Source organism: Vicugna pacos, chromosome 23 (assembly GCF_048564905.1).
Source record: "Vicugna pacos chromosome 23, VicPac4, whole genome shotgun sequence".
Taxonomy (NCBI): domain Eukaryota; kingdom Metazoa; phylum Chordata; class Mammalia; order Artiodactyla; family Camelidae; genus Vicugna; species Vicugna pacos.
Window position 1 is genome coordinate 29,510,189 of NC_133009.1, and position 14,943 is coordinate 29,525,131.

The following is a 14,943-nucleotide window of genomic DNA, read 5'->3' on the forward strand; positions in this document are numbered from 1 at the left end:
GAACTGTAGGTGAATTTAATTACGTTCAAGTGATTTTTTTCACAAACACCGCGTGGTATCCCATTTATTATATAGAAGAGATTTGTCATATTTATTTTCCACAATACCTATAAAAGCTTCATTAGTATTTTGTTATATTTTTAAGAGTAAGTATTAGCATATAAAGCATACTCAGGTCCAAGGTTTCAATTTTCTATTCGGCAATTATTTTCCAAGGAATCATGTGTGATTACATCGCAAAAATTGCATAAATTCTTCCCATTCGCATGGCCATGTCCTTTGCAGTGTGACAGCTTTTCCCATGTAGGGCGAAGTCTGTTTCTCCACCTCTTCAAGTCTGGTCTGTCCACGTGACTTGCTTTGGCCAATGAGACATTGCAAGTGTGATATATCAGAGGCTTAAAAAGTACTTGTGCAATGATGTCACCTCTTCCCATGCTTGTACGCGTAAGACCATCATGTGAGTAAGGCCAAACTAGCCTACATGTGTGGATAAGAGACCAGGTGGAAGAGAACCGAGCTGGCCTGGCTGATAGCCTGCCAGTCCCTGGACAGAGTGAGGCCGTCCTACCTCCTTCAGCCACCGGCCACCCACCAGCTGGCCATGCATCTAAGAGATGGCTCAGTCCATCACCCACACCAGGTCAGGCCAGAAGCAGCACACAGCCAATCCACGGAATACTGAGTTACCTAAAAGGTATTTTTTTAAGCTCCTGACTTTGAGGTGGTTTGTTATGCAAATTGGTAACTATTACACCATGAATCCTCACACGGATCAAAAACAAAACACCTTGATGCAGAAATTTTGCTCTGACAAAGAAGCCTTTTAACATAATGTGCAACAAAATTTAAGCAATGATGTAATTACATTGAAGATGAAGACGAAATCCTCATGCTGGATATTACTCATTCCTAACCGTTAGATCAGTGGCCAGATGAAACACCACCACTGAGGAAGACTTCCCTGATTCCTTTTTCGGAAGGTAATTTACATCTCTTTTGCACTTCCGTAGCTCTTTTTTTAAATCATATTTCTCTTAAGACATCAAATTTACCGGTTTCTTTATTGCTTTAATTTTGTACGTGTGCATTCGTTCCCTCTATTTATTTTAAACCAGAGTAAGATCTGCTTTTGTGTCATCCTCATTCTTCATTGTGAGCAACACAGCGCTTGGTGCATAAAATTGAGCACTTTTTCCTCATTGGAAATCATATTATTATTTCTGACGCTCAGTGGTCCTTTGGTATCACAATCCAGGATTCAAGGCTTATCCTTTGAAACACATTTATTTGTATGGAATACTTCAGATTTAAGAGGCATTTCCTAGACTTCACTTCAATAAATATTTAAATCTTTATATAAACTCAGAACAAACACGAGGGAGTATCTCGTGAAGCCCTTTATGTTTATCCGACTGACGTCATAAATGTGCTCACTGCTGCTGGGGTCTTACTTCTTTTAGGCCCCCTCAGCTGCTTGAGCAAGGAAATATGTTTGTACACTGTCGACTGAAATAAATGTGCAGCCTGAAAGTTAAGAGGGAGGACTCGAGCCGGGATGACAGCCTCTCAGATCGCTCTGAGGGGCTGCTCTGAAGAGGTCTGGGAGGAGCTAGGATATACCGGAGCTGTACAACAAAGACCAGGTAGTTGGAACAATAAAAGATTGCTTGTTATCTAAAGAAAACCAGGCATCTCAAGTTAAAGAATTTCGTGCTTTTCTATGTATGGGAGGAAGCAAACATTTGGGTTCATTGAATTCATTCCTTTGACAAGCATCTGGCTATCTAGGGCCAGTATCCTGTCCTTTCTTATTCTGAGTCCGCTCAGAGGGCACCATTGTGAGTGGCTGCAGAGGCTGGGCTGCAGGCCTGTCCTCACTGGGGGTTGGGGGGGTGGCGGCAGCTGCTGATGACTTGGTGTCAGCATTCTTTGTTTACTGAATGGTTGCAGTATTTTCATTCACATTGCAGTATTTTGGTTCACAATACTAACACACGTATATGCACTTACCTATAAACATCTAAACCTAACCATCTGAATCCGTACTAAATTAAACATAAGTTCCTGCCGATGTCTCCAACTTGAGCCCACTACCACTTTGATGTTTCTAGCCTCCTCCCCTTGCTTCTCTGTAAATCCTCACTCAAAAAAGTAAGAAACCTGGCTCCTATTGAGTGTCATCAATTTACCTAATTTTTCAAATCTGATATACATGCATAGCAGTATCAAAATTGCTAACCTGTATGCCCTTGAAATACATTATCAGCCAGAGTGAAATGCTTATGTTCAGTTTCTTTTGCTTTTAACTTACAGACTCAATTCATTTCCAAGATTACTGGGTCAGAGCCTTTTCCCCTACTTCCTTCAGTGAGATTGTTTCATACATTTGTAATACAGTTAAATTCTCTTGTCAAAGTCCATAGTCTTTACTGGGAGTTCCTGAATTCCTAAACGATTCTTTTAAATTTGCATACATTAAGTTTTGTTCTTTGTGCAATACATTTCTGTGTGTTTGACAAATGCATAATGTCATAATTTCACCATTATGGTATCATCAAGGGAAGTTTCACTCGCCTGGAAATCCCCTGTGCTCACCTCCTGGTCTTTCCCACCATTCTCCAAAGCCCTGGCAACCACATATTTTTACTACCTCCACAGTTTCAACTGTCCCAGAATCACTGTTGGTTCTCAACTTCCTTGGGAGCTTCCCGGGTGTAATCTGAAACTGGCCTCTGTATGCACAGGGCTAGGAGAGACCAAAGAAAGAGACAGACTGCCCCAGTTGGGGGGCCGGAGGTAGGTAGGTGGTAGGTTTAGTAAGCAAGGGACTTACATGGGAGGCTTGTCTTGGGCGGCTGCAACATCAGTAGATTCCCACACCACCCACCAAATCCTAGACGTTTATACTGAGCCCCCAACCGGGTTTAGTTATGGATGCCATCCAGAGAGTCTCAACACCACATTTCTATCTCAGGGCTGTATCTTTGAGGCAGCTTCTGGGAACAGGGAAAACAAAACAAAACAAAACACACATTCTAAAGACAGGAGAGCAAATGGAGAGCTTCCAATTGCCTGGCTCCAGCTCGAGGGTCACCCGGCGATCAAGTCTTCTTCATGATCTTCTTCAATAATCATACATCATGTAGTCTTTTTAGATAGGTGTCTTCTAGTAGTATAGGCTTAAGGTTTCTCTGTTTTCTTTCATGCTTGATAGATCTTTTTTTTTAAATTAATAGATCTCATTTTTAGAGCAGTTTTAGGCTTACAGAATTATTTAGCAGAATGTACAGAGAGTTCTCATATACCTCTTTTGCACATATTAGTGTAGTGCATTTGTTACAATTAATGAACTAATATTGATACATTGCTATTAACCAAAGTCCATACTTAGCATTAGGATATACTCTTTGTATCATACAGTTGATACGGGTTTTGACAGATGCATAATGTCCACCATTGCAATTTTTATAGAACAGTTTCTCTCTCCTAGAACTCCCCAGTGCTGCATCTGAGTTTCCCTTCTCCTCCTCCCTGTGCCATGCTACACCCCTGGCAAGCACTGATGTTTTTACTGCCTCTGTAGTTTTACCTTTTACAGAATGCTGTATAGTTGGAATTACACAGAATGTACCCTTTGCAGGCTGTCTTTTTTTCACATAGCAGTATGCATTTGAGGTTCTTCTATGTGTTTTCTTGGCTAGATAATTTGTTTCTTTTCATCTGTAAGTAATATTGCATTGTGTGGACATACTGTTAGCTTAACCATTCACCTACTGAGGTCATCTTTTCAATTTTTGGTAATTATGAACAAAGCTGCTATAAATGCTCCTTCACAGGATTTTGGGGGTGACATAAAATTTCAGCTCATTTGGGTAAATATCAAGGAGCATGACTACCAGATTACATAGAAAGAATATGATGTTTTGTGAAAAGTGGCAAAGCTGTCTCCCAAAGTGGCTCTTAGCAAGTGTCTTTTATAGAGTAGCTTTTAATTTTAATAAATTCAATGTACTGATGTGTTTTTCTTCATAGATTATAGTTTTGGTTTTATTTTTAATGGAGGTACTGGGGATTGAACCCAGGACCTCGTGCATGCTAAGCACGCGCTCCACCATTGAGCTATACCTGCCCCCTCCCTAGTATATATTTTCATTCCATTCCAAAGAGTCCATGGGGTTATATTCTTCCTCAACAATGCCCTGACTTTCCCTAAAGGAATCTGGTAAATATTTAATTAAAAATAAATAATTAAAACTCCAATAATTCACGGAATCAAACGTTGAGTTTGCTTTCTGGCTACATTAATGTTCTGGCAGCGAATATTAAGAGATTTTTTAGAATGCTTATACAAATTTCATTGTTCTCAGACTATGCCTTGATCTGAGAATTTAGGATTTTTGAGTATATTATTTCTTTCCCCTAAGCCTTCCTGCACAATTAAGAGTATGAAACCAGTCCCTGACTCTTATACAACGAATCTGAATAGCTCGTTAGTCCCCCCATAGGCTTGCTTTCAACGTGTATTGTATTCAAAGCAGTTATAGGAAATGCATGTATTTATTTTGTCACTGCATGCCATGTGATAAAATCTCATGCTAGTTGAATTGTTATTGTCTTCAGCATTTGCCTGCCAGATAACAATTTTCCCATGTATTGGAAGTAGGATGCTGGCCACCACTTAACAGTCCTCCTAACGTGCGCTCGGGGACCCTAGCTGCAACAGGAAAATGCACTTTCCCTCCTTTATGCAAAAATGCAATTTGTTACAGAATATTAGGAAAAGCTTGACACGCAGAAAGTTACACAGGAATAAACTGGATTCTCCTCCTCCTGAGACACATCCTCAAGTCTCAAGAGAACTGGCCCCTTGAGGAAACTGCTGGCGCTGCACTTTCCATCATCAAGCATAAAATGAACGGCGTTCACCTGTATGAAAACCGCTTCCCAGCACCAATTTCACTTCTGCCTCAGCGAATCAATCAATCATACAACTCCTGATGTTCTTCCAATACTTTGTCACAAACCACACAAGCAACGCTGGGGTCGCTGCCCAAAGTCCCTGCCACCAGTCACCTGCTATGAATCAAATTTTTGTGTGACTGAGTGGCAGAGTATATAGGTCACCCATCCACCTTTTATTCGCCAGGGAGTCTGAGAATTCAAATTCTGTTTCTATCTATGAGAGACAGGACTCATGGAAATTTCCCCTGTTATGGAAACACTATTCAAGAGGTGGTCACAGATATGACAAGGGTCATTACAGCAGCCAGGTAGTACACTAGATGCGTTCTTGTCATGTTGACGCATTTTGGTTCTTGAGTCGCACAGGCTGCACTGTTGACTGTCCTCATGACTCCTGGTGTCACCATTCACTGTTTATTGCACATCTGTGGGAATTTTGTCTCCTTTCCTGTTCTCTTGAGTCGACCCCATTCATGACCCCAGTACAAGCAAGTAGTTACTAATGACTGTGATGTGGAGTTTTACTCATTGTGATTTCAGATAGAAAATTATGACTGAGGGTTTGATAGTCTGATTTTGAAAATGATCCCGCCTTTAAAAAAGATTCCTTCTTTGGTCTTGGGTCCGAATGAATGGTGTGAGGAGAGGAGCAGCATCAGTAAAGACCCCGGCTCCAGGATGCTGGCGTCCGTCTCTACCTGGGCTGGCAGCGACCCTGACACACCTGTTATTAAAAGAGGTGCTCAGGCAGCAGAGCGAACAGCCACAGAGACAGCAGCTGTGGGAAAACCCCAGCGGCCAAGGAGAGCATATAATCATATCTGCTCTCTAGAGCAAGATTTCTGAACCAAGGATGGTGAAAATTACACACACTGGGCCCCACTCCATCCAATGTACTGATTGCATTGGCCTAGGTTAGCATCAGGGCACTCTCATTCATAGACAAACAAGCGAATAAATGTTCCACGTGATTGTGAAGGATGCTCTTTGTTAAAAACACTGCTCTAATGGAGGAAAAAAAATAATATATATATATATTTTTTTTTTTGTAGAGCTAAGAATGGAAAGGTTGATATTCTATATTTGGTTAATACCTACAAGGAAAGACAAGATTGGGAGTGTCTGCCTTCAGTTGTCATCTCAGAAGAAACATCGTGTAGACGTGTGTGTAGGGGACATAAAGGCAATAGTCAGAATTACAGCTGTACTTCTTCAATATTCCGGCAATCAAAATACTGAAAATGAACATAACACTATCTGAACTCTGACCATAAGGGGCAGATTGCAATACTTTTTATTATTTCAAATTCTACAGTTCTGCTGCAGGTCTATGTTTCTTTAGCTAAATTCTATTTCTTAATATTTCTTTGCACGGTACCTAATTAGGTGAAGAATGAAATTTTAGATAGGAAATAGAACCTTTGATCTATCTTTTCAGAAGATAATTGATTTATGGTATGTCTCATTTCTCATATAGGATACATGTTTCCTGTTATTTTGAATGCAAATCTATATAGTAAAGTGTGGAAATGGGCCCGTGTGTGTGCAGATTCCAATAGAACATAATATCAGTATTTGGTATTTCATTATTTCTCTCTTTGGTTATCCCCTTTGAGCTTCTAAGTCCTAAAGCGTAAGTGAAACAGTAAGTAGGCAGATACTATTCCTCACACATTTCCCTCCAGCAGTTCTTTTGGAAGTCTAACAAGAATCAGGAGGTTTCATTTCTGCAGGTATAACTTCCTACATTCAGGTGTTACTAATCTTAGGCTCAAAATTCTTGAACAAATTGATAAGATCTTTGTAGGAGGAAAAACTATAGGGTTTTGAAACCCGAACAACAAAGATGGTGGAAGGCACGGATCTTAACCTCTATGTATTGAGGGCAGAGTTAAGTTGATTAGTTACCTGGGTTTGATTTGGAGGGCCCCGGGTTTCTGTTGACCCCTTTTGTTCAGTGCCTGGTGGATGAAGCTGCTGAGTTTTTAATCTCACATATTCTATCACAGTATCCATTAGAGATGCAATCACTCAGCTGTCAAATCTATTTTGGAAAGGATTTTGGAGAGAGAATACAGCAATTTATTCTTTACTTCTCTGAAGTGATCGTTTCTGAAAATCGCACTGCAAGCATCCACAAGGGAAGGTGTACTACAGTCTCTGGCAGCATCAGTTTGCTAACCTTATCCAATAAAGAGATTCTTTTTACAAAGGGTTGTCATATTACCTCACCTCATGGTGGTATTGACCCCTTTGGGGAAAAAAAATCACCTTTTCAGCGAAATGCAAAGAAAATAATATGTTTGAAGGGTAAACACGTATTCTCGTGTTTTCAGGGTAACGTGAGCAATGCGGCAGGCATCTGATGTTGGCACCTCATCAGTCTACTGTCACACGCAGTACACAGGTGCGTACATTTCACAGAATGTACAGTGCCCGATAACCACCCCTGTCAGAGCCAGAATACTCACCTGTAAGTAATATTCCTACTTCGGGAATATCTGTTTCCTATTTTACTGTTAATGTGTTTTTCTTGACTTCATTCCATCTCGAGATTCATTTCATTGGCAATGAACACTTTAGCCACTCTATATCCTCATCTGTTTTGATTTCGATATATATTGATTTGATGATGATTTTGATATATATCAGTTTGATGTGTATCAATTTGATGATGTGGACACAACAAGTATTATTTTGCAAATGTTTTGAGTTTTCTGAGCTGCTGCGGCTGAAAACTAAAGGCAGAAATCTCATAAAAGTTAAACATGTATCATAGAGGCTAGTGGGTTGGAGGGAATGCGTGGGAAGGGGGGAGATGGGGGGAGGGAAGCTTTGGGGGGAAATGTGCTAATACTCTGTAGTCCCCTGGAATATTATAACTTTAAGTGGAGTATCATGGTTCAAACCAACATTTGGTTTTTATATTTCTATAACCTTCTTATACACAAAAATCTAGGAAAAGTATATTATTTTTTATAAAAAGGGCATATTCTACATGTATCCAAGTTTTAAAAACACTTCTTATGTTTTATCAGAGTTTAAGTTTTCAAAACAATGCATACGAAAATGAACTTTTTTTTAATGGACAAACCAGAAGAGATACAAAGTGGAGGAAATTATTATTTTTACTTTATTTAACAAAATAATATTGTCATTCATTGCATTCTTATTTTAGCTGCTTTAAAAGAACCAAGAGGATACTGCTTTGGAACATGAGAAAAGGTTTTACTTACATTTTGAATATATATTCCAGTCCAGTCATCTATTGGGTGAGATTTAATATTCCATTCATTCTATGCATTTGGATGAAGCCGTGTAGTTTTATTCTTCTGCCTCTTTTGGTATCAAAATAGGCTGACAGAAAAAATAAAATACGTTGTTAAATTTCAAGAGAAAATTCAATATCTATTGTCATTTTGAATGGCAAGACATTTATCTTACAAGTTCATATGGTGAATTGAAAATGGAAAACAAGCCTGGTTACCAAATATGGATTTGTCAATTATGAGAAAGATACCCTAAAAATATAAAGAAAAATAATTGTAATTATCTGTGTCCAATATGAAAATTAATCTGTTCAAATTGCATTTTTTGTTTCCCTGGTCTCCTGTCCTTCTATCTGAATGAAGCAGGTACTTATAATTACATGCAGCGGTGCACAGGGTCCTCCTTCCCCCTGATACCAAGCTTTAATGAATTTCATTATTCTTTTTTAATTTACATACTCTTGCAGAATACAGATTCCCAAATCATTAACTAATTTGATATGTCTGAAATACCAATTCAATTGTCTGGTCCCCTGAGATTTTCAAATATCTTGTTCAAACACCTCTTAACTTAGTTTCTTAATTAGATACACCGTGATGGATGAGCTTTTATAGCATAGCCTCAGAGGGACGGCGAATCAGCCTCATTTTTATGACAATTTAGGAGACTTAGATTAAAAGTCATTTAAAACAATCAAGTCAGAGTTTATGAAAAAAATATTAAGGGTCCCATGAACAAGTGTTTAATTTATACAGATCTGAAGTAATATAATATATGTTACTAATACTCATCATATTTGTGAAGTAAGTAGTGAATATTGCTGAAAATTGTGGGGGTTTTTTGATTATAGGGAAAAATACTGTTTTACAAAGATATATCAGGTTTATAGAGAACAGAATTGACATTAGAAATTATAATAAATAATGCTGTGAAAATTGTTGAGATTTTCAAAGGGGCTATGTTTCTGCTGGCCTCCTCAGGGCCTAAAAATAATATTATTTTTTCTGTATCATTCCTTCTGTGTAAAAAGTGTATAAAATGTGTTTAAAAAAAAAAAACAAGATTGAAAACAAGAGTTTTGTAGGTGTTTTGCTAAAAGTTGTCTATATTTTTATAATGGTATTATATGTGTTTAGATTTTGATTTTATAATGACTTATATAAATATCAGGGTTCTATTTTATAGATCATATCTTTGAAAATCTGATTTAAACTCCTCCAGAATTTTATGCATTTTAAAATGCTTAATTTATTTTTGTTAATAAATTTATTCTCCCTAGTCACAGAGAGGTTAAACAACAGGCTATGTATAGTGTCACTTTCTGCAAACTAATGAGTGTATTGCACTTGAACATTATAGTAGTGATAATTTTAGAGAATTACTGGAGATACTAATTTTGTCATATTATGCTATTTTATAAGGGCCCGGCGAGGAGCAGGTGCTCAAAAATTATGAGCTCAATGAAAGAATTCTAAAGTATATTTTCATTTTCAGGATATCCACTATACTGTGTGTTTTTCCAGCCTGGCAAAGAATTGTAGTGGTGGTGACGGGATGTGTTTATATTTAAAAAGCCAAAATGATTAAAAACACAAAAGCAATTAAGTACTTTAATATTCTCATGCATATTTTATTTGGCGTAGTATAGCAACCTATAAACAATTTTTGTAGTATGCACTACTTTCTGTGTGACTCCAGTATAAACTAATCTGTGTTAGGTAATACCTCAAGCAAAAGTGATGGCTTTCAACATACAGCCAATAGACAAATTATTTAGTTTCAAGCCTCTGGAGTTTGAAATTTCCAGGAATGGCCTATTGGAATCTCTTGGATGAAACAGGATGATGAGGTGGCAAGAACATTCAACTCAGGCTTCCCCCTGCATTAATTTTAAACCATAATTTCAACATAAAGAAACTTCAGTTTCTTTAATCTAACTAGGCTGGGCAAGGTCTTATCTATAAAATTCAAGGATTTTGAAACTGTACTTTTGTGGTTTGACTATTATAATGTAGTTATATAGTAATTTTATGTTTGTGGAATGTATATATGCACACAGAATATACATATTATGTACATACTTTATATTGAATACATACATGTATAGAATCAGTGTGTAAAGACTGCATACATATTGCATATAATACATATTTTGTACATATGGTATTTATAATATACATGTGTACACATATATATGTGCACAGAAATATGTATACAAAATATAAAATACTGTACAATCCATAACTAATAAAATCATTCACAGTTAATAAATATTTGCCTATCACATTACTGTTAAGTTAGTAAGTTGGAAGACAAATAAGACTCAGTAGATAGAGGAATAGTTATAGATAATAGAGACATGTAAATATAAAAATAGACAAGCAGATCATTAAATATTATATATACATATATTTAGTAAACATACCAACCCTGTGAAGTAGGTAGCGTTATTATGCTCCATTTATATGTGCGGTAAATGGCAACTGAGGCACAGATTGGTTTAGGAACTCTCCCACTGTTGTATTATAAATAGAGGGTTTGTCCATGTGTTTTAACCACTCCAGTGTCCTTCACATTCAGTCTTACCCATTTCTCTATTTCGTCTTCCAAATAATTTATACCATTCATTTGTTACAAATAATAAGTCTTTCCTCCCTGCCTCTCATTTCAAATTTTCCTTCAAAAGTCTAGAATTTACTATAAAATGCATCTCTTTTGCAAATGTTTACAAGTAGCTCAGAGCTATCTAAGAACCTACATCAGCTCACATCAGCCAACAGTCTACATTCAGTTAATCGGTGCTTCACTTCAAGGAAGCCAGTAAAAAGTCTAGACTTACACAATAAATAAATTAGGACACAATTATTTTACTTATTTATAAAAATTGGCACATTTTTCTTTATCTCTCTTTTCTCATGCTATTTAAATAGGTGACAAAAATTAACTATGTTTCTAGCGTATACCAATAATGTAATTGCATTTTCTAAGATTCTACCTGCATCAAGCTTTGCCCATCTTCAGCTAATCTTTAACTCAGCAGTGAGCTTTCCTATTTAAACATAAGTCAGTTCAGCTTACATTCTGCACCAGGTCCCACAAGATCTGCTTCTTATTCCATTTCCCTGATTTTTTTTCTTGGTATTTATCACTATTAACATAATATGATTTTACCTGTTTTTCTTGCTTATGAACCGAACCTATCTCTAGAATGTAAGCTCCAAGAAGAAATTTTTATTTGTTTCACTCAGTGCTGCACTCTGAATGCCTGTAGACAAACCTGGCACATAGCAGGATTTCAATAAACATCTGTTCAATGAATCAATGATTGATATTCTGCAGAAGACACAAACTTAAGCATTAAAGCTGTGCTGATTTTTCCCTGTTACCTTCTTTTCTTTTTTCTTCCCTTGCCCTCTGCTCTGAGCCCAGAGAGGTTCGCCTTTCTGATCACCTCAAAGACACCTGCTTACCTGCTGACTTTCAGTTGGATTCAGCCAGGGGAGACACTGACAGGAAGCTGAAAAGCAGGAGAAGGAGGAAGAGAGAGCTTTAATTTACTCCTCTTCCTTCTTTCCTTTTTCTCTATAGGGATTCCGGGATTCTACCAGGATTTCATCTTTCTAAGGGTCAAGCTCCTCCCCCTTGACCAGCTTTTTTAGGTTCTAGAACCCTCTTCTCCCTCCTGCCCCTTCAGATAAGGTGCTGGTGGTTAAACATGGATTCTCTCTCATTTCTTGTGGATTTTTTTAAACTGCTCTCACCGCTGCTAAGAATCTCTTCGTTAAACCTCTTTAATCTTGTTTAACTTTCTGATAAACCCTTCTGAGATTGCCATCTGTTTCCTGCCTGAACCCTGTCTGATAGAAATGCGTTGGAATATTGAAAGGTCACATGAATAGTAAGAGAAAGCCAGTGTATCACTGAATTCAGGAACAGTGTCAGACCAGTTATTTCCAGGTCAGATGTTAATGACTTTACACAAATAAAGAAAAGGGCTTAAAATAGTCTGTGATATCAGTTTCTCCATTTATCAAATGAAATTATTGGTGAAATACCTTTCAAGCTTTTTCAATTGTCTAATGCACATTAAATTAAGTGAAGAAAAAATATTGTAGCAAGGCTGTATGAGTGCTGGCTTTTTGACTTTACTAAATGATACAGAGACCTGTTAAATGTCTTGTGAGACATTATCTCTAATTCTTCACTCAAGTCTTGTTTTAGCCTCATGTTTCACTGTCTTTGCTATGGCTTCATGGTAGAAGCAATGCACTTTTTTACAAGCTGACCTTGGGATTTGTCATATTATATGTCTGGGCCAGTGAAATGCTAGCAGGAATGATGAGACACGATTTGTTAAATATGTCTGGGAAAGATGGCCTGCCCTCTTGTGCTTCTGTGGCCTGCCATGAGGATAACATGTCTCAGAGAGTCACCTGTTTAAGGAAATGTGGACTCACATGGAATGGACCTGAATGCCAACAGAAATTTGAAGCTAAAGGCAGCCGACTTATAGCCTGAGGCAGATCTGTCTCACTAACTAGTAGTTCTGAATGTGAGAAAAATACATGCTTGTTATTTTAAGCCATTGATATTTCAGATTGTTATGCAACAAAACTTCTCAATGCACTATTTCCTTCTTCCCAGTGTTACAAAATGGAAAGTTAATACAAGTTTAGAATTAAATTCAAGAAAAATTCTAAGTTAAAGTAAATTAATAAAATGAAATTAGGCTTTTAGGCAATGAAAGAAAATGGTGAAATGAGGAGGATTTCTGCTTTTTTCCACGAACTGACCATTCACTGGTACCAGATTTTTCCTTTACCACAATTTAAAATTGAAAACCACATAGGGGACTACTGGCAACACAAAATGTGACTCATGAGAGAGAAAAACGTATTAGGTGAATGCTACAATTTTGCCCTGACTCCTGTGTGGAAGCACGTCCCAGATAATACTGAAAGGGTCAAGCAGGGCACAGCATACTGCACTGAGGAGGTAGAGAAAAATTGTGAAAAATCATACAGCCAGAAGACAATAGGGAACATTTTAAAAATGCTGGAACAACAAACAAATGGTATCTCAACAATTGTTCTTTCTTTTCTCCATTGCCGGATGTTCATTGCTTAGCCTTAGGAATAAGAGGACATATTTATATGATAAAGTAACTGAGGACACCAAAGTGCTTTTATTTATGTAGATATCACCTTACACCTGCTAGGATGACAATTATCAAAAAAACCAAAAGCTACCATTTTGGAGAGGATGTGGAGGAATTGGAATCCTCGTCCACTGTCACTAGAAATGTAAGCTGGTGCAGCCATTACACAAAACAGTATGGCGGTTTCTCAAAATACTAACAGTAGAACTATTATATGATCTATTAATACTACTTCTGGTTATATGTCCAAAATAATTGAAATCAGGATCTTGAAGAGATAGCTGCAACCCCATGTCCATGGCAGCATGACTCACAGTCGCCAACATGTGGAGACAACCTAAATGCCCACTGTAGGATGAATAAAGCAAATGCGGTACCTAAATACAATGAAAATATTATTCAGCTTTAAAAAGAAGGAAATCCTGCCTTATCCGACGACATGAATGATAAGCGAGACAAGCCAGACACAGAAGAATTGCACTGTCATGGTTCCACTTACAAAAGGTAGTCTAACTCATAGAAACAGAGAGCTGAATGATGGTTGCCAGGGGCTGGGGTGATGAAGAGACGGGAAGCTGCTGTTCAGCTGGTATAAAGTTGCAGGTAGGGAAGATGAACAAGTTCTAGAGGTCTGCTGTCAACATAGTGCCTATTCTTAACAGTAATTAGTTGTGTACTGAGAACTTTATTAAGAGGATAGATCTCCAGTTAGTGTTCTTACCACAATAAAAAATAAAAATAAAAACTAAAAAATATTAATATTTAATTAATTGAAAAACAACCATAAAATCCAACATATTGCTATAGTTTACATAAACATTTAATTAAAGATAACTATATATATGAAATCATGAGAGAGAGGCAATGTTCTAGATTTTGAAAATTTCTGTAATGTTTGTGTAAATATAAGAGAACTGGACTCTCAGATTTATTTCTGCATTCAGTCCATTGTTTTTAATGGTCAAATATATGAAGAAAACCTGGCGTTAACACAGACAAGTAATTTGAAAAGTTAGGAGAATTTTAAAAGCCTTTTCAGATAATTGTAGATATTTTTCTTTGATATAATGTCAAAACTTGGTAAGTGGTAGCTTCTTAGAGGTTAGTTTCAATAAGAAATCTGATACCATATTAATGTATTTTTTGTAATTCGTTACATAAAAATTCATTAGTCTATCTTGTACTTTGAATGGATCTTTTCCAGGTGAATGGTTTTGTTAACATCCTCCATTGGTCACTTAAGAAAATATCAGTCCACAGAATTATGCAGAACTTCCAAATATATAAAAAATTATATTCAAAATGTATTGTGTAGTTTATAATTAGATATAAAATATATAGCAATTATTGTCCAAAGGACAGGAAGGAGAAAATCAAAGTATATTCTTGAAAGACTTTACAAATTAAGTGTTGTGGTATAATATTTTTTGAAGGTGGACTGTGATAGAAGTATTGAAAACTTCATTTATAATTGCAAATTTATCTACTTATCCTATCAGTTCTATTCATTTTGCTTTATATAAAATATATCAGATGCATGAAATTGAGAT